This window comes from Diabrotica virgifera, chromosome 10 (genome assembly GCF_917563875.1).
Source record: "Diabrotica virgifera virgifera chromosome 10, PGI_DIABVI_V3a".
Taxonomy (NCBI): domain Eukaryota; kingdom Metazoa; phylum Arthropoda; class Insecta; order Coleoptera; family Chrysomelidae; genus Diabrotica; species Diabrotica virgifera.
This window is the reverse complement of record NC_065452.1, coordinates 135675747-135697925: the sequence shown is the minus strand read 5'-3', so window position 1 is coordinate 135697925 and position 22179 is coordinate 135675747. Positions and strand designations below refer to the sequence as shown.

Below are 22179 nucleotides of genomic sequence, written 5' to 3'. Positions count from 1 at the left end.
GAATGCGTGTATAATAAATTTGTGACTGTCTCCTGAATATTGTAAATACGATTTAATGAAATGTAGGGCCGAATTAGAAAGTTCTGGACGCTATTTTCATTCCTGAAACGAAACACATATGCGTCTTATGTAACGTAACAAAGCAAATTAAGTAATGTTTGAATCAGCAAAAACATTGTAAAGACAGTGTATAAACACTCAATAATTGACATTAATTGATTGCATGTTGGTAGAAAAGATAACAGGAAAAACGCAATAGACAAAAAACTTAGAAGAGGTCCAGAAATAGGAAGTGATCACTATTAGTAATAAAAATAAAACAAAATAAGTCAGCAGATAATAGCAACACTAACAAACTGCAAGAAAAGAAACAAGAATATGAAACTATTAGGAGTATTAGGTCATATATATTGAGAAATAAAGTAAAGAGAATACTGAGAAGTAGAGAGGGTCAAAACGGTCAAAACGTTGAAAAATTATGGAACTACTTCTAAGAGATAATACTAAATACAGCGACAGAAGTATGTGAAACAAGTAAGAAGAGCAATAAAAGAAAGCAAACTGCATGGTGGAATGACGAAATAAAACAACAAATTAAGAGAAAGAAAATTGCTTGGAAAATATAGGGAGCGTTCAAGTATTACGTAACGCAGTTTGGGGGGAGGGGGGTTTTGTAAAACGTTACGGCGCGTTACATGGGGGGAGGTGGGTTCGAACAGCGCGTTACGTAACATTCTTTTTTAACTTAAATAAAAAATTACATAATTTCTTTTATGTTTTACATAGACCCCTGAATTGTATTATGATTTGTCTACTGATTTTTCAGTAGACCTACTGATTTGAACTCCGATCTACTGAAAACTGTATAAAATCAACCGAAAACTCTAAAAAAAATTCATTGATCAACTGTAAACCATTTCTCATTTATATTATACAACCCAAAGTCCAACATCCAACAGCGCATAATCTTCTTTCGTTTCACTTCACCTAAATGATATTTTTGATGGTTTAGCGACATAGGATTTTCAGGGTCAAGTCAAAATGATGTCAAGTGCCTAACTAAAGGGATTCTTTCGTTGAGAATTGTTTTGTTTTCAAAAGACCATATGTTTCCACTATCCGGAACTGTTGCCTCGGAGTTATTTATGGGTTTATCTGATGAATAGATAGGTACTTTATATTTTGGTAAAAATGAAATGGGTAATTTAAGTCCATAACATGCAGTATCGTTTTCAGCAGTAGGTAGGTATTCATTAATGTTTTAAATATGTACGCAAATTTTCAAATTATTTAAAAATGTCTTTGATGAACCAGTAGCTTTTGATTCTGTTAACATACAACTGACTACTACAAAAGAAGTTCAAAAATTAATCAAAAACATCAATACAAAAAAAGCGCCTGGGTTTGACCTGATCAATGGTGAGATACTAAAAAAATTACCTAGAAAAGCCATAGTAAAGCTTACTACACTAATAAATGCATCCTTTAGGCTTAGATATGTTCCCATCCTTTGGAAAACTGCAGAGGTTATAATGATACCAAAAGTAGGACAAGATAACCATGAATTAACATCATACAGGACAATCTCCTTACTATCCATAATCTCAAAGGTGTTTGAAAAATTACTACTACGAAGAATGAACCATATAATTGAACAAAAAAATATTATTCCAACTCATCAATTTGGATTTCGTGATAAACACTCCACAATTGACCAGATCCATCGAATAGTAACTGAAATAGAAAAAGCACTGGAAGGGGACAAAATTTGTTCGGCAGTATTCCTGGATATCGCAAAAGCATTTGACAAAGTATGGCACGACGGTCTGTTAATGAAGCTAAAGAAAATATTTCCTATGAAACTCGTTGAAATATTGAAGTCATACCTACACCAGCGAACATTTAGAGTTAAAATGGAAAACGAGTACTCTGAGTTAAAGCAAATAAATGCAGGGGTTCCACAAGGTAGCGTTCTTGGACCAATACTATACCTTTTGTACACATCTGACATTCCGGAGAGGGAAAACATCCAACTGGCCACATTTGCTGATGATACAGCAGTCATGACAATAGGAGCAACTATAGAGGAATCTACGATTAACTTACAAAATGCAATTAATGGCATAGAAGGCTGGTCCAAAAAATGGCGTATAAAGTTTAATGAACAGAAGTCAGTTCATATTAACTTCACTAACAAGAAAATAAATAATCTTCCAATTATCCTAAACAACAACGTTGTTCCTAATAAAAAAACAGCGAAATACCTGGGTTTAAATCTCGACGTCAAACTAAAATGGAAGGAGCACGTTAAAAAGAAAACTGAACAGATGAAGATAAAGTACAAAAATATGTATTGGCTAATAGGTAGGTACTCTCAACTTTCCATCCAGAACAAAGTACTAATTTACAAACAGATATTGAAACCGGTGTGGACCTATGGCCTACAATTATGGGGCTGTACCAAAAAAAGTAATTACCGAAATTTAGAAACGCTCCAGAACCGAATATTAAGGAATATTGTATGCAGGGCCGCGCCGTCCATAAGGGCGAAGAGGGGCGGTGCCCCCCGGCGCCAAACCAAAAAGGCGCCGGCAGGTGCCGAAAAAAAGATTTGACAATATCTAAATTACCAGAAATATTAGTAATATATTAGTAATACCTTGTATATTAGTAATACCTTGTAAAATTGAAAATTTACCAATCGTAAGTAGATATAAAAATAGCAGTTATTATTACTTTGATCACCTATACTATATACCTATACTACTATATACTATAGGTATACAAGGGCCGGTTGTTCGAACGCTAATCAACAATGATCACTATCAAATATTTAATTACTGTCACCAAAACTGTCAATGTCAACTTTTATTGGGTTGCTGAAAACATAATTGATTAAAATTATGAGATTAGTTAATCAATTAACATAACAATTATTAACATAATTGATTAAGTAATTTCATATTATGTTTTCAGGAACCCAAACAAAGTTGACATTGACAGTTGGTGGCAGTAATTAAATATTTGATAATGATCATTGTTGATTAGCTTTCGAACAACCGGCCCTAAGTGTACGGACCATTATTTCTCTCATTAGACTGAACTATTAATCCATTCACTCACGGTAAAATATTGCAAAACCTCTGAATTTTAAAGAATAGTTTGGATTAACATGAAACTTGGCATACACATAGCTAACATGTCGAAGAAAATTGATATTGTTTCGACGTGTGCTTTTGCCATAGGGGAGTACCACCCCTTCACGGGGGTGAAAAAATATACGTTCAAAATAAGTCCGGAAGTCGATAAACTGACGAATTGTAAGTAACTATAAGTTATAAAGTTAAGTTGTTCTTTAAAGTTTTTTTATTACTTAAGTCAATATCTACTTCTCGAATTATTTGCGAGTAAATATGTTCATTTTTCAACAAAAAAACGTTTTTTAGACGTTTTTTCGTAAATAACTCAAAAATCAGTCAAAAAGTAAGTATTTTATCAAAAATATACTCTTAGGAAATATTGTGAAAAAAAGACATTTCCTTCAAAATTTAAATTTTTAATTTAAAACCAATTTTTTTCAAAAATAAGCACTTTAAAATGGTGAAACTTATAGATCATATAAATACATATAGGTACATAAGTAAAGTAAATTGTAAAGCTGTTTAATTTCATTTGGGATGCCGATTAATTTCATTTGGGATGCTAATTATGCGGATATTTTTACGATGTTTTTTACCAAAAAATGGGACCAACTTTATTTTCAGTATTACTGGCTTACTATTGCTGCTAGGAACTTTTTTAAAAACACAAATAAAGCTTTTTCTAAAGACTTTAAAAAAGTTATAATGAGTTTTGCCCGAAAAGTTCTTCATTTTTTGGTTATTTCACGTTGAAATGTTCGATTTAGAATTTGACGAATAAGAACCCACTTTTCTCGAGCTACAATTCTTCCTCTACTAGGTCTACCGACTTCCTGCGCACACAAGTTTTTTAAATTTTTTTATAAGCTATATTTTTGCTAAGAAAATTGTTTTCAATAAAATACACACTTTTTGTGTTATTTGCGAAAAATTTGTCTAAAACCGTGGTTTTATGTTGAAAAATGAACATATTCACTCGCAAATAACTCGAAAAATATTGACTAACGCCTCGGTTTCCTCGAAAGCCGCACCGACAAACTGCGAGCGTAACACTGCGATGAATGACGTCATAAAAAACTGTACCACGCAAAATAATAGCGGTGGTTTCCAAGGATGCGTTGGAAGCCACCGCTTGCTGAGTTTGCACATTTCATTGCCGCAGTGAAGAACCTTGAATTTTTCACCGTAATCTGACGTAATTCATCGTAGTGTTACGGTCGTAGTTTGTCGGTGCCGCACGGAATATCAATTTTTTCTTTGATATAAATTATCCATGCATATGCCAAATTTCATGTCAATCCAAGCGGTTCTTTAAAATACGGAGCAAAAGCCATGAGAAAATGGAATATAATAATAATTATATATTTATTTCTTCTCTGATAATGTAATCGTTGTTTTTTGTAAATATTTATAGTATTCATAATAACTTATCAGTGTATTACTTTCCTGCTGCTGAAAATCTAAGAGCAAAAAATAAAGGTTAGCCAGAGGGCCATGTTAAGAATCACAAGGAGACAGAATACCAAATACCTAATATCAGGCAAAGAACAAAAATCAAAGACATAATAGAACATGTAGTAAAAAATAAATGGAGATGTGCAGGTCATGTGGCAAGAACACCGAACAACAGCTAGACTAGAAGATTATTGGAATAGCGACCGCGGGGGACAATCGGATAAACGAAGCAGAAATCGACCACCAACGCGCTGGAGTGACAATGTAAAGAGAACTGCCGGGAACTGGATAGCGGTTAACTCAAGATAGGGAAACATGTGGAGAAATTTAGATGAGGCCTATGGTCAGCAGTGGACGAGAACGGCTAGATTATGATGATGATGATACTTTCCCAACACATAAAAAATAGTTTGTAGGTATCCCGTATAACGATTCACTAAGCTACAAAAGCTACTTACAAAGGAAGGAGGAAAGGGGCGCCTAAAATTACTTGCCCCGGGGCGCTTAAAAGCCTTGGCGCGGCCCTGCGTATGGCTAAATCTGGATAAACATAATAATAATAATAATAATAAGTATACAACAGTACCTTAAATATATACAACAATACCTATTATTAATATTATGATAATATAACTACTACTTTGTATGTGCTCCTTGGTATGTTCGGAACGACGATTTGCGTAGAGATCTTAAAATCGAATCTATTCCAAATGAAATCAAGAAAGTCGCCAGGAGACATGAAGACAGGCTCCATAAGCATCCCAACCATGAAGCACTTCAGCTTCTTGTCAACGAACCCCAGATGCGAAGGCTCAAGAGGACTAAACCGTTCGAGCTCGTGTAATGTGTGAAGTTGTGCCGGGCTTAGTTAGTGTTGTGCATTGTATTGTAGCCACAACAAATACGTGAGCAATTAGTGAAAAGCAGAGTCAGTGCTGTGCTGTGTAGCCACAACAAAGAAGTGGACATTTCATGTAAAAAAAAGCTAGGATGGACCAGGTGACATCTAGTTTACAAACATTTTTTAGGGAAATTAGGTTAAAGAAAAAATACTGATTAATCTTGTAGATTAGGTGTATTTATATTGTTTAAATAAAAAAAAAAAAAAAAAAAATTTAAAAATGTCTTTAAATAAAAAGCATTAAATACAAAACCCACTATATTGATACTTAGTTTAGAAAAGTGTTAGATATTTTAAAAAATAATACCCTTATTTAAAGTGTGATTCCTGAATTATTAATTTCAAAGTTTTATGTGATTAACATCTTGACGAAAATTATACATAATTTCAAAATTTCACCTTGCATTATTCATAATAGACCCTACATAATATACATTTTTGAGATGAGATTGTTAAGCAGCTTCTAAAAACAAAAATATACAGGGTGTTTAATTAAAATTAAAGATAATGGACTACGCTAGGCTTGCATGAATCACCCTGTACATTTAAATTTATGTTTAAAAAGCACACATTTTTATATATGAAAATCTACGGGTTCCAGCGTTTTTTAAAATTATTTAAAACAAGGACAGAAATAATTTTATTCCATAAGTGCCTTCTTATATATATACAAGGTGTTTCAGAAAAAGGTAACACGATCTCTAGGATAGGTGAAAAATTAAAAAATAATTGGGGTTTGCTTACTAAATAATTTTGGTTTCACGATACAGGGCGTTGAAGAACAAAAAGTTTTACACATTTTTTTCACCATTTTTCCGAAACTACTGGTAACATCGTATATTATTCGTTATACAAAAATTTTTACTAAGCAAAATAAAATGTTGAAATTATAAATATGTTATTTTATTTTAAGCTTTTATTAAAAAAGATAAAATAGAAAAATGCATGAGAAGAACAATAAAGAATGAAACCAAAAATGTATGTAAGGATGGGGCCAAGTAGGGAAAATGTAAATGTAAATTAAATGTAAATGTGAAATTAATAATAAAAGATTATTATTGTAAGTTTTGAACATATTTCATATCATGGGACATGAAATTACGAGTGGCAGGGATAACCAGACACATGAACTGAATAGAAGAATCGTTCTTGGGTGGGCAGCATTTGGAAAACTGAGAGAAACTTTTAAAAGTGAGTTGCCCACATGCCTAAAGAGAAAGGTATTTGATCAGTGCGTCCTCCCAGTCTTGACGTACGGATCAGAAACACTTACCCATACTAAAGCCTCGGCTACCAAACTAAGAGTAACGCAGAGAAGAATAGAGCGCTCAATGTTAGGAATAACTCTGCAAGACAAAATCAAAAATGAAGAAATCAGGAGAAGAACAAAGGTGACTGACGTCATCGAAAGGCTAACCAGGTTGAAGTGGAGATGGGCAGGACACATTTCCAGAATGACAGATGGGAGATGGACAAAAAGGTTATTGGAATGGAGGTCAAGCGAGAAACAAGAGAGACGTCGGTCGACCGCCTACAAGATGGACTGACGACTTAAGAAAGCTAAATAAAAACTGGATGAGAGCGGCGCAGGATAGACGTGGTTGGAAACGAGGGAAGGAGGCCTATGTTCAGCAGTGGACATTTAAGGCTAAATGATGATTGTAAGTTTTTATTATTACCTCAAATGCCATTAAAATAATAACAAAATTCTTTTACCGAGTTTCCGGTACTTTTCGCAACCTCGTTTTCCATTTAGGTTCAAATGGCCACTTGGGTGTTACGTAACGTTTAGGTAGGGGGAGGGGGGTACAAAAAAATGTTACGGTGCGTTACATGGGGGGGAGGGGGGTCAAAAATCCTCAAAAATTGCGTTACGTAATACTTGAACGCTCCCATAGGTACTTACAAAACAAAAGACCAGAAAACTATGAAGAATATAAAAACACAGGAAATTAATAAAAGAATAGGTTACAAAACCAAAAAGAACAAATGGACAGAATTTGGGGAAAATATGGAAACAAACAGTAAAGACCATTAGACACTGTTCTATGGAGTCTTAAAACCAATGAGAAAAGAAAAAATTGAAGACATAGAAAACATAAAAAATAATATTGGCGAAATTCTGGCGAACATTGGCGAACAAAAGAAAATGCAATAATGAACAGATGGAGAGAATATTTCCATGAGATGCTACGAACTCAATGATATCACGAAGAAAAGAACATGGTGAACCAAAGAATATACCTAAGATGAAAATGTAGATCCTATATCCATAAATGAACTGCAAGAAGCCTTGCAGAAATGAAAAACGGAAAAGTACCAGGGTATGACAGAATAACCAGTGAAATGATGAAAAAAATGGGACAAATGCAACGGAGTTATAAAGATATTTAATGACATATGGAGAGAAGAACAGATACCGATGAACTGGCAGAAGGCTCAGATAGTACCGATTTATAAAAAGGGCGATAGAACGGATTGAATCAACTACAGAGATATAACACTCTTAAGCACTGCCATTAAAATATACGAAAAAATACTGAACAAAAGAATAATCAGAAAAATTGAAAAATAATCAGAAGCACCTATGATCACATAGGTATTTACAAAAATAGATGTAGGTATATGGCGTACATAGACCTTGAAGAGGCTTTTGAGACGGTACCAATGCAAAAATTATGGGACATATTAGCAGGGCCGCGTTTAGGTCAATTGACGCCCTAGGCAATTCTCTAGTAGCCGCCCTTTAAACATGTACCAATTTTGCGAAAAAAATTGCAGAGTTTTTTATTTAAATAAGAATACATTATAAATGGATTTAAACTACGATGTTTATATACCTATAACAGAAAACATTGTCATTCCAGTTTGATCACATCAGAGACTTCTTTTCAAAACAAGACTTAAAAAAAATTTTCTTGACAAAATCGACAAATTGTTAACACGTTCGTGCGTCATACTTGATGGGGAATTATTTTTAATTCTTGACATTTTCAAAAATGACCTTTCAGCGGACACGTTGGCAACTGGGATGCACAAATAAATGTGCAAAGCAATGTCAAAATTAGGGAAAATATCTTTCAATCCACTTCGTGCAGTCACTGAAGGTTTTCACCTCCGATTCCGTTAAACCTCCATCGATTTTCATGAAAATTGGTGAGCAGTTAGAGGATACCTCAAGGAACAAAGGTGACATGATGTCAACTTGCGATTTTACTGTGGTGGTGGATGCCACCCCTTCTCGGGGGTGAAAATTATTTTTTTTAATAATACATACTATAAATCGATAGAGACAAATTCTAAGCAAAATGTGTTATATGTATAAAGATTTTATTTTTTCTTAAAAAACTGCATGTTTTACATACTGTTTTCCAAGTATAACTCAAAAACTATAATCTTTTTCAAAAAAGTTATTATTACCAATTGAAGATAATAAAAAACTGAATACACTCCTCATTAAAGAACTAAACTTATGTTAATTAAGTTATGGGTAATTGAATGTATATTTTTTTCGACGAGCACTCAAATCTAAGTATTCAAGCTTAAATAACGGGAAAACGATGCATTTTATAAAATATACCTGCTAAGCACTTGTCAAAGTACTTCGAAGTACCTATCAAATGAGTTCCAGCAGAAGTTAATAGCATCACAATTAAGCAAGTTATGATAAAAATAAGAGAACCCTTTAGAACTTTGAGGAAAAAGTGAAAAATAAAACATACGCCATTTCCACAAAAATTTAAATTTATAGCAGTCCTTAGAAGATTTTCTTTATATTAGCATAAGTAATTACTTCAACAATTTTGACCTGTTTAGAATGCATATTTTTGAAAAAAAGATTGAATTTAAAAAAATCAGAATTTTTAAAATTATCTTAATTTTCATTTTCTTTTGATAATAACTTTAAAAATACTCAATATACGTAAAAAGTTATGTATAGGTATGTATAACCAAATTTTAGTTTTTTCTGTATCAAATATTTTACCTTTTGACTATTTCTGTAGGGTAAAAAATAACCGAGATAGAAACGTTTAACGCTTAAATTTTGCTGCGAGAACCACGTAACCGGGGCCATTTGAAATAGTGTTTAGACAAACCTGATATGTCGTAAAAATTAACGTTATTAAAAAAAAACAATAACTTTTTTGGAAAAATTTTTAAAAGATAAATTTTGAAAAATATTTGGTGCATATATTTTAATGCTATCAACTTGTTCGGGGGCTTATTTGATAGATATTTCTAGTACTTTGACAAAATTTGTCAAAAGTTTAATGTTTAATTTAATGTTTAATAAGGTTATGTTATAAAATGTATAATTTTCCCGTTATTTAAACTTGAATACTTGTGAGATTTGTGTACTCGTCGAAAAAAATATACATTCAATTACCTATAACTCACTTTTAGTTAACATTAAAAGATTTTCCCAGTAAGGAGTTTGTTTCATTTTTTATTAGCTTTAATTTTGGCAATAATAACTTTTTTGTAAAATCTTATAATTTTTGAGTTATTTATGAAAAACCGGTTAAAAACATGCATTTTTCTAACGAAAAATTAAAATCTTTGATCTTTATAATAACTCAAACAGTTTTGATTTATTTTAACAACTTTATGTAACACATTTTACTTAGAATTTGTCCCTCTATCGAATTCTGGGGATATTTTTAATAAAATAATTTTCTCCCCTGAGAAGGGGTGGCATCCACCTCCGCGCACGTTGACACAATTTCACCTTTGTTTCTTGAGATATCCTCTAACCACTCACCAATTTTCATGCAAATCGGTGTCGGTTCAACGAAATCGAAGGTAATAGTGACCTTCCACCTTCAGTGACTGGACTAACTATTCTTTAAATATTAAGATATGTCAATTGATAATTTTATTGTGGTATTCAAATGACACTTTACGTGAATGCATTCATTTATGAATGATGTATCGTGGTGGTCTTTATTTTGTATCAGATTTTCAGCTTATTTAATAATTTCTTCATTGCTTAATTTTGGCAAATCTGTTAATAACACGAAATTGTTGATAAATAAGTCGATAAGATTCCAAACGTTTATTCAGGTCTCTTATCAGAGTGTCGATTATAATATAGAATGTGTGGATTTTCATCTCATCACTAGCTGAAAAGTTTAGTTCATCATCGGCACCGGCCCCCTCGTCAAATTGAATTTTTCTTTTTCTAAAAATACTAAGTTTTCACTCTAATGCTTATTTATTTTTCTTTTTCTCTTTCTTATTTTTTTATATGTGTTATTTGGGCATAATTTTTTGGCTTCCTTGCGGTAAAGTAATTTGAAAGAGACTGAAAATCTACTCTTTAATGGCAGAAGCCAGATCCATAATTTTTATATACAAATATTTTTTGTACAGTATTTTTGCCGCCTCTTATAATGTGCCGCCCTAGGCAACTGCCTATATTGCCTAATGGATAAACCAGCCTTGCATATTAGAGAAGAGAGGTATTAGTAACAAAATGATAACAGAACATGAAAATCATTTACTATAAACGAGGGTTTGATACAAGGAGTGGGATTAAGTCCAACACCATTTTTAGTTTACATGGATGACATAATTAAACAATGTAACGTAAAAGTGAAAAACAGGCATTTGGGTTATAGAAATTTAAGAAGAGTAGACATTTCAGAAGAAGCATTCGCTGACGATGTCTTCATATTGGCCGAAACGGAGAACTTTTGATTTTCTCTGTATATTACAATTTGTGTGTCGCTTTTAATTCTTTTGAGTGATAAACTATTCGGTGTATTTAAGAACGTAATTTAACAAAATAAATATATTTATACATTTGAATGTATGTAAGTATAATAACTTTGTGACTGTCCCCTGTATATTGTAAATACGATTTAATGAAATGTAGGGCCGAATTAGAAAGTTCCAGACGCTATTTTCACACCTGAAACCCATGCGTCTTATATAACAAAGCAAATTAAGTAATGTTGGAATCAGTAAAAAAAATTGTACAGACAGTGTATAAACACTCAGAATGTATAGCTGTAAAGTGACTAAACAAAGTTGGCTGTATGGCCGCCCTGATCCGCGGGTGAAGAAGTGGTTGAAGTGGTTTCCCCCGTTAACACAGCGAGCGCATGCCTGCTGCGTTCTGCACCACGATAAACAAGAGAACAGCTGCCGATCCCTGGGGAACTGTGAGCATAGCAGGGGAATTGGGAACAACTGAGTTGGCCACTCCTCTCACCACGCCTCGAAACGGTTCTTATTGGCCACGGTCGACCGGGGCTCGTGCCATTGGCGGAGGTCATGTCCTTACACAGCCTCTTTACATAGTCCTCATCCTTGGTCCACAAATTATGCAAATCTTCTGCTTCTATCTGCTCACCTTCTGCTGCCACCATCAGGCACTGTCTTGCTTGCGCTTTTTCCAAATTTAAAGGGGGCAAAGTTCACGTTACCATCGACTGCCAAACTGCTAGCTAACAGTTAGCCCTTTGAAGCCCTTTTCCAAGCGCCGGAAAACCTCTCTGGACTTTAATTGTTATTGTAGAAAAAAGTTTTTAGTGTTCATGGCGTTGTGTTATTTTACGTTTTGTTTGTACTTGTGACTGTGCTATTTAGTGAACTTTTTGAGAGATTATGCATCTTTCCTACCCAACAAGCCTAGAGAATTCAGGAGTTTAACGCTTAAGGTAAATAATATTTGGTAATTATTGATGTCTAATATAGTTGTCTTTAATTTCCATGGTGACAACTTTCTACTAGAATAAATATATAATATTCTTAGTATCCCTTGCAAATTAATGTACCTATCTATCTATTATCTACATCTATACTCCAGGGAAATAAGGTTTTTGTCTGGACACTTGAGCAGCCAGGTTGCAAATGGGTTTTTGGGTACTATATACCTAATACATTATACATACAAAAATGCCCGTCACAGTTCGGACGAGAATTTTAGTTATTAACAAATAAGGGTCAAAAATGGCAGTTTTTTCGTTTAAATCGCTACAGGTAAAAATAGGATAATTAAATATCTTATTTATAGTATTCTTCTTTTAGTAGATGAGCCAATGTTTAAAACGGCAGTTTTTTAATTTTGGTCCGATCATTTGTTGCTTCGAAAATTGCAAAATAAAACTAAAATTTACAACAAAGAGTCCATATACTGCACAAAAATTTTTAAGACGATTCGTCAATTAGTTTAAATTTTATTCAATTTGTTTATCCCAAAGATCTTTTTTTTTGTAATGTTATTGTTCAGAAAATAATAATTATATAGAAATTCTGTGAAAACCACGTGAAAGAACAATAGTCTTGTTTTTAAATTATTGAAGAAAATCATTAAAAAGTAATTTTTGTCACTACGCAAACATTTTACTAAGTAGAGTCATTTTTGGCTTGAAAACAATTGGAATAGCTTTGTTAATATTGACTGTAGAGTAAATTTACCTTGGAATTTCAAAAGCTGGTATTTTTACACAAATTTTCAAAAAAAACTTTTTGCCTATGTTAATTACGGTCAAAGTCAGCCACTTTTATTATTTAATTCACAGTTACTTCAATATACATAAAATTCTACTGTAACAGTGTTAGTTACCATACTACTCCGAAACGGCTTGGCCGATTTTTATGAAATTTTACAAGTATATCCTTTGGGACTGGGAATAGGTTTTAATCTATTTTTCATACCCATAAGTTATAAGGGGGGTTGCCCCCTGACATTGTTTTTAATTTTTTTGGACAAAATTGTCTATCTTTGTTTTATATGATGTAGGATTAAAAAATACATGCAACCCTTAATTTAGACTTTTCCATCACCAACCCCCATTTGTTAATACCCATCTATATATTTACATCTATAAAATTCTCCTGTCACAGTGTTAGTTGTTATACTCCTCCGAGACTGCTTGACCGATTTTTATGAAATTATATATGTATATTCGGTAGGTCTTAGAATCGGTCGTAATCTGTTTTTCATATCCCTGAGTGATAAGGGGATCCCCCTAACATTTTGAAATGTTAGGTGGGGATTTACGTACATAACGTACTCTACAAGACTACGAGTACATACAATTTAAAAAAATTATGATCAAAATCCATCAACAAGGTCTGTAGATATTAATCGCAGCATACGTTTGAAGGATCAGTTTCATTTTTTTGAGTGCACGGATTTTAATAATTCATTTCCACCGACCACAAATCGATTTCGTTAGAACGTTATTTTTAAAGCTTTATTAACAACTCTGTTGAAGTTTAAAGTTTACTCAAACTTTTACACATAAACTATATACCTTTAACTTCGAAACGGCGCTAGCTGGGTTGCTTAATTGTTATAAACAAAGTAGCTGTCAAGTAAATAAAAAAAGTGGCTAACTTTGACTGTAATTAACCTAGGCAAAAAGTGTTTTTTTTAAAATTCATATAAAAATACCAGCTTTTCACATCCTAAAGTAGTTTTAATCTACAGTCAATATTAACAAAGTTATTCAAATTGATTATGAACTAAAAATGACCCTACTTTAGTAAAATGTTTTCGGAAAGATAAAAATGACTTTTTAATGATTTTTTTAAAATACTTTGAAAACATGACTTTTCTTCTTTCATGTGGTTTTCACAGAATTGCTATTGCATTACTATTTTCTGAACAACAATACTTATTGCGAAGAAAAAGCTCATTGGGATAAACAAATTGAATAAAATTTAAACTCATTAACAAATCGTCTTAAAATTTTTTGTGCATTATACGGACTGTTTGTCTCAACTTTTTGTGCAATATGAAAGTCTTAAGGTTATTTGCACAAAAGTTATAGCAGTTATTTTATTTTCGAAATTTTAGTCTTATTTTGCAATTTCTGAAGCAACGAATGATCGAACCGAAATTCAAAAACTGCCATTTTAAACCTTGGCTCATCGACTAAAAGAATAACAGTATAAATAAGATATTTAATTACCCTATTTTTACCCGTAGCGATTTAAACGAAAAAACTTCCATTTTTGACACTTATTTGTTAATAACTAAATTTCTCGTCCGAACTGTGAAGGGCATTTTTGTATGTATAATGTATTAGGTATATAGTACCCAAAAAACCCATTTGCAACCTGGCTGCTCAAGTGTCCCGAACATGGTATATTTTCGCCTTATTTCCCTGGAGTACTAGGTATCATGCAGAATATAAAAATATATTCATAATTTTTCACTATGAGGCTTTTCGATATTTATAATTTTTAATTTTACGATACGAAACACTAGAAGAGAACTGATAACACAAACACAAAAACGGATAATAGTTAAAACAATTTATTATCTACGAATATTTTGTTTATTTGTTTTTTTCAATAGGTTTTTAGTTGTATCAACATTCAGTTTTAATCCCTATGTATTGATCATAAGTCTGTTTTATTTTGTTCATTAGATTTTGAAGGTCTTCTCAATTAGCTAGCACTAAGGTATCGTCGGCATTCCTAATATTGTTCACGGTTACTCCATTCACAGTATCTAATACGTTCGGTTGTCTCCATTAAGGCTTCCTTAAATATTTCGTCCTAATACAAGTTAAAAAGTAAAGAGCCTTGTCTCACTCCTCTTTTTATATGTATCTCATCAGGTAGTTCTTGTTCAACTTTTATTCTCGTCACTTAAGTAATGCCATTATAGATTTGTAATTATTCGTAAATCTTTATCGCCCAATCCAGCTCTTTATCGGTCAACCCAGCTCTTTATCGTTCAATTTGTTAGATATGTAGGACCTTGTCAAAAGCCTTTTTAAAATCGATTGCTCAAATGTACACATTTTGAGTTATATCTCTGCATCTCTGTATAAGTACTTCGATAGTAAATACGGCTTGTCTTGTACTCAAGCTACTCTTAAACCCGAATTGAGTAGGTAGGTACCTATTGCTAATTATGTCCTCTAATAGTGTGTAAATACCAATACCAATGTGGTTTCAGACCAAAGAGGTCAATTATAGACCAAATACATAGGTATGTTAAGAGGTATACCTACATGAAAAATGTGTTGAATATAACATACCAATTTACAACTTGTAGGTACATATATCGAATTCAAACGGGCATTTGATGGAGTAGATCGACAAAAGATATTAAAGCAACTAGGTATCTATGTTAGGGATACCCAATAAGTTAGTTAAACTTATACGAATGATTTTGGGGGGTTCCAAAACTATGGTGAGAATGTTGTTCTGAAGCTATTTTCTTGTGGCATTTTTACAATTTTAACTATTTAGAATGGGAAATAAGCCACAATATTATTAAAAAATGATTTTTATTAACGTTTCGACGCCCAAATCGGGTGCCGTTGTCAAAATACAAAATACTAAATATACAAAATACAAAATACAAAATACAAAATACAAAAAATATAATAGTATTTTGTATTTTGACAACGGCACCCGATTTGGGCGTCGAAACGTTAATAAAAATCATTTTTTAATAATATTGTGGCTTATTTCCCATTCTAAATAGTTAAAAATATGGTGAGAATAGATGGAGATACGACACAGCCATTTCATATTGACAATGGAGTTATCCAAGGTGGTGCCTTATCAACAACACTTTTTAATCTAACTATAGAATCTGTTGTTCTTTAGAAAATTGGATATGAACGGCTCTATTAATACAAGATCTGTGCAAATATGCGCATTGCGCATATGCGGATGATGTTGCCATAATAAGTGGCAACAAAAGGGTATTAAGCGAAAAAGCTATAGCTGGAGCTGAAACGCGCGGGAAGCTGCTACGTTTGGTCTATATATAAATGAAAGTAAAACAAAATATATGGAGTGCACAAAGTCGAATCAACATGAGAATCTGAGGGTAGACAACCATACCTATGAATATGTCTCCAATTTTCCCTTCCTAGGCTCAATAATAAACGACAACAACAACATCAGTCAAGAAATACAAGCACGGATTCTTAGCGGTAATAAGTGTTTTTATGCATACAAAGACTCAATGAAAAGTAAGTTACTGAATCGTGAGTCTAAGTTTAGAATCTACAAAACAGTAATTAGACCAGTGGTAAGGGCCTCCTTGTCTAACCCCCGCTCTATTTTTTTGCGTTTACTATTAGTATGTAATTTGACAGTGGTTATTGCCTATAAGTACCTATATATTGTATAATAATTTTGTATATTTATAATCTAGTTTGCATTCTTTAAGCGCCTGTAGTATTTTGCTTAACTTAACTAAAAGGATTTGTGAAAATCGATAAATATTAGCACTAGAAGTTTATTGCATTCCACTAATTTCTCTATTAGAGTTTTTATACTTTGTAGATGGTCATTAGTTCCGTAACTTTTTCACAATCCTGCCTATTTTCTTGGTTGATAAGTCTCTAATTTTCCTTCCATTAGTTTAACTTCTATTACTCGCTTAAATAACTCCAATTTTTAGTGCTTTTGATACAATTCCATCTTCGCCTGGGGTTCGATTATTTTTCATTTGTTCAAGGTCTCTTTGATTTCTGAATTTGTTTTGATTCTGATACAAATTCAAGCCCTAAATTCTGATAGAAAGCACTAAATATCCGAAGAGGTATCAGGAAAAGCTACACCATGTCACCAAACCTGTTCACACTCAGCCTGGAACATGTTCTGCCGATCTGACGACACTTGACGGAGGCACAGAAACAGACGAACAACTCTGCAGCGCTACTCTGTGGCGCCACAAAGTAGCTTCCGATGATTAGCCGTAAATTCTTATGTAAATTAAACGTGCCATTCCAGACGAGACACAGTGGCCAGTGGCCAGCCACTGTCACCGATCCTCGTTTCTAGTGGTGTCCACTACAAGACCGCTGGTGCTTCAAAATCGCCTGTTTAGGCCACTTTGTGTCGCCACAAAGTAGCGCTGCAGAGTGGCTCGTCTGTTTCTGGGCTAAAATGTGAATAAATATATGTGGAGGTAAATTTTATCGTTTGTGTTGTTTTAATCTCAGATAACAGAACGGAGGAAAAAACATGCTTAAAGCACCTGAAACAGGAACATATCCAGATATGTTTATGTGGCCAGAATGCATTATGGTAAGTGGACGAAGAAGATATTGGAATAGTGACTAACAAGATACAGTGACTATAGATCTTACAAAAGAAAGATATAGAGGTAGAGGAAGGCCACTTACACTTTAGGCATAATATGATTTGAATAAAATATGAACATATTAGATCATTATCATTATCTTTGCCTTTATTTCTATGGTATCGACTTCCTCAATCATATTTCTTCATACGAATCTTCTTCCATCTTGGGTAGTGCCCGTATGTCTAGCGTCTCCCCCAGGTCTTCTTTGGTCTTAGTCTCCTACTCCTAGAAACTCGAAGATCAACAATAGGGAACTTGCATAAATGTTTAAATATTAAAATGATATTAAAAAACATAAGGTAACATGATCTTAAAACGCTTGCATGCGAGAAAAACAAATATTTTTAACCCGTACGCTAACTACGACGCTTTGAAAATGCTATAAAATTCAAATATCTTAGGAGGCCCTTGAACGTCCTTTTATTGGTTAGACGTCACGGGCCACGGTCAACCGGGCTTAGCAGTCGAAAACAACGCGATTAGGGTAGGTATCACGGGTAGGTATATTATACATTTGAATCGTCTTTAATGAAAAATTCCTAGGTATTATTTATGTTTATCTTATATATTGTAATAAGTAGTTCCCCAGTCAGCTTAGTTTTAAACTGAAATTGATAAAGTTGAGTTCTACTTTGTAAAGAGTTTAAAATGCATAATATGACGGACGAGGGTAAGTCTGACAACTTACCTACCGTTGATGTCTTCATGGTGGCAACTTTTATAAAAAGTAGTAGAACTAGAAGAACTATTCTATTGGAGAAATGCGAGGTGTCAAGGCAAATAAGTAAGAGTTATTAATAAGCATGTTTAAACCGTTTATAACAATAGTTTGGTACCATTATATTATAGTATACGGTTTACACCGTGGGTTTGATCTACCTACCTCTAATCGAAGGATTTCGTATATCCTGGAAAATATTACGGTGTAATTTGCATTATAATAAAGATTATATTTTATTGTAATGTTTATTAGTACCTACTGGAGCCTTTCATTATTGTGTTCAAAGCCTTCTGAGAAAAGATTATGGTGATTAGCAGACGTACCGATAGAACGTGTACATAGCCAACAAAATCCTTCTTTACAAAGTTAATAATACGCATAAATAAGATGAATCATTATTGTAATTTTACAAGTTAATATCTTTATCATCTCAGCTTATACTTACACCGCATCCCTCGGTAGACCGCAAGCTATAGTAGAACCCGACTGTAGACCGCATACTATAGTAGCACTTTTTAGTTACTCTTACTTTTATTACTAAAAGTTTTGTTTATTTTTAAGTTACTTGTTTCTTCTTTGTTCTTCAACACAAGAAACGACAAAAGTAATTTCATAAAAAAGAACTTTTTGATACATGTCAACAGAGATAAAATGTTAATATTTTGCCTGTCACAGAAAAAATCATTTCTGCCACAGAGTAAAACAAAATATTTCAACTATATTATTTATCTATGGGTAAACTGCATTAAATGCAATAGCCCACCGAACGGGCAAACGATACGAGTGGCCTATGACGTCAGACCCCAGCTCTCGCTTTTGAAGTTGTTTGAAACGGAAATTTTAGGCGCGGAACTTTGATCAGATGTTGTACGTACACTATTCATTGTTAAGACGTAATAATTTGAATATAACATTTTAAAACATAAATTAACAATTTTATGCAAAAAAAAATTTAGTGCAAGTTCCCTATTGTTCGTATTGGGTGATTAACTTAATTAAGAAAATTTCAAGATATTGGTCGTGTACAATACAGTTAAGTATTTATTAAGGAACGAAAAGCAAAGAAAAAGGGTACGACAAAAATAGAGAAATTAAAAATATTGTAAGAGCTTAATACGATTCCATTCCTATGTAGTGTTATTTTTCTTCCATACCACAATTTGTATCGTTCACTTAGTTATTTGTACATCCAGATAGTTAAATGCAGAAGAGAATGGCTAATTTTAAGAGAGGCTTATGATCAGCAGTGGACCCAGCATGCAGTGTAATGATAATGATAAGTAATTTATTACTATCTATATAAACCTCTTCTGGAGATTCAACTCATATAAAAAATACACCAAAAATAATTTTGTTCCACAAGTGGTCTAAAAACATAAATATTATAACGAAATATTCCAAATATTTTGAAATTATGGTACTAATGTCTGTTGACAACGATAATCGTGATATAACATGTGATATAGGGGTAGGAATTCCTAATATTTTATGGCGTTAAAATTGTAACATGCGATCAGAAAAGGCAAACAGAAAAATGTCAACATGTTTAGCATTTATTAATTTTCGTGCTGAACATTTTTATGGACAGGGGTTGAATAAATCACACTAATATCTATTGGTTGGGGACAATAAAAAGAAACACAAGGAAATAATTAAAATACATAAACTAAGGGAAGACACAATGAAAATCAGATACCTACAAGGATGACTTAGAGAAGGAAATGGAGAAAGAAGGAGAGAGAAGAAAGAATAAGAAATACAAGGAAATAATTAAAATACATAAAGTAAGGGACGAAACAAGGAAAATCAGATACAAGGATGAGTTAGAGCAGGAAATGGAGAAAGAAGGAGAAATGATAGAAACAGTAGAAGAAGAATGGGGAAAATTTAGAAATGCTATGATAAATACAGTAAACTAGTATGTGAGGCCACAAGAAATAATAAAAAATGGAAACGGACACCATAATATAATGGAATGAAGAGGTAAAAATCGAAATGAAAGAAAAGGAGAAATTTTTGAAAGAATACATAAGTACAAGACAAAACGCAAAAATATGAAAGATGTAAACTACGGGGAATAAAAGTTAAAGAAATAGTCAAAAATGAAAAAAGCTGGAAAGAGTTCGGAAAAAATGAAAGAAAACAGTAAAGAAAATGTAAAATTGTTTTACAGAATACTGAAAAACCTTTGAAGTAACACAGAAATTAAGCTAAGACAAATAATTACCAAAAACGGAAAAATATTCACCGACGTCAAGAATATAATGGAAAGATGGAGGGAACATTTTGGACAACTGTGGAAGGAGAGCAAGGAAAAGCAAAGGAAAATGAAAATATAATTGGCGGATCCGAGGCAAACACTGATGAAACAGAAACTGTACTTATAGGAAGAAAAACTAAAGGAAGCAATAAGAAAGGTATAGACTGGGAAAGCTCCTGGGTGCGACGAAGTTAGTCCAGAAATGTTGAAATATACACTCACCGGCACAAAATTCCGCCACCCAAAATTTTTGATTAAGTTTGACAATTTATAACTTTATTATTTGTGCTCCGATTTTCAAGATGCTTCCACCAGTTTGTAGGTACGTCATGTACTGATATCGTTTGGTATTATTCTGGTAACACAAACATTTTGCTTGCATGGCATTATACAGGGATGAATGGAAGCGTTGTATTTTCTCCTAACTTTAAAAAATTCTGTGGACAAATGGAAGAGTTGATTTTGTTTCATAGTCCTGTCATATTATCCCGGAGGTATCACTAAAATTTCGTTTTTTGGATTATCCGAATATCTCTTTTCTTGTAAGAGCTGTACCCAGTGCCGGTTTAACCTAACTTCGGGCCCTGGGCGCTGGAGGTTTAGGGGCCCCCTTCATTGCTATTCGTTGTCAGTTATTCGGCACACATGCATTTACTATAAAGGTTTATTGTAAAATCCATAAAATATTTTTTAAACAAGCAAGAAGAATACTCGTAGTAAACGTAAAAAATAATCAAAAAATACATTTAAAAAACATAAATAAAAAAACAGAAAGTTCCACAAAACAACACATGACAAGCAAAAAAACATTCTAAAAAAACATGAAGACTTAAATTTCATCACTTTTTTTCTTGACTTGGTATGCGCAAACTGCCATATAATAGTTCTTCATTATCTATATACAATAGTGATAATGCGTCTAGGTTTTCTTGGCCCAAATTTGAATTTAAATATGTTTTTATACTTTTTAAAGCCGAAAAAGACCGCTCGCCTGACGCATTAGAAATTGGTATCGTCAAATAAATCTGTAGTAAAGTTAAAATATTGGGAAAAGTTGCTTTTACATCCTGGAAGAATCAAATTTTTCATAAATTGTATGATGTTTATTCAAATTTTGGCATAACGTTACAAAATGGGTAATTTCATTATGCAAGTTCTCTTTGGTTTCATCAACATCTTTTTTATATTTCTCGCATAAAGAATTAATTGACGTCTTGACTTCTTTTTTATCCTAAATTAAAAAAAAAACATCTAAAAGCTGATGTTACATCCTTGTAGCATTCAATTCGCGATTCTGAAAACAACGACTCATTTTCTAGACTCTAGATTTTCTGCGACAGCGATTTTTTTGTCTCTGCGACTACAAATCACAAGTGGAGTGCTAGCCTTAGAGGCCACTGTATAATGCCAAATTGCAATTTTTGTAATCGCTTTACTTTTGAATGTTTGAAAAATTGTGTACCTATTGTTTGGGTACTGGCATTTTCGAGAATAATCTATAAATTAGATGTATGTATATATATTTTTGTCTTTCGTCTAACTATTTTAAAGGACTTATTTTGTTCCTATTTTAAAAGGACTTATTGTAAAGCCGAAAAGTGAGATAAATTATTATTTAAGCCCCAC

General features: G+C 32.9%; 1 protein-coding gene across 1 annotated transcript in view; it reads left to right on the top strand.

The window, feature by feature from the left end:
* Positions 1-11901: 11901 nt before the first annotated feature.
* The window catches only part of LOC126893328 (fez family zinc finger protein 2-like), a 180784-nt gene continuing 170506 nt past the window's right edge, over positions 11902-22179 (top strand). The window contains exon 1 of the mRNA XM_050663380.1: positions 11902-12161. The gene's annotated coding sequence lies outside the window, so the exon portion shown is untranslated. The remainder of the gene's footprint in view (positions 12162-22179) is intronic.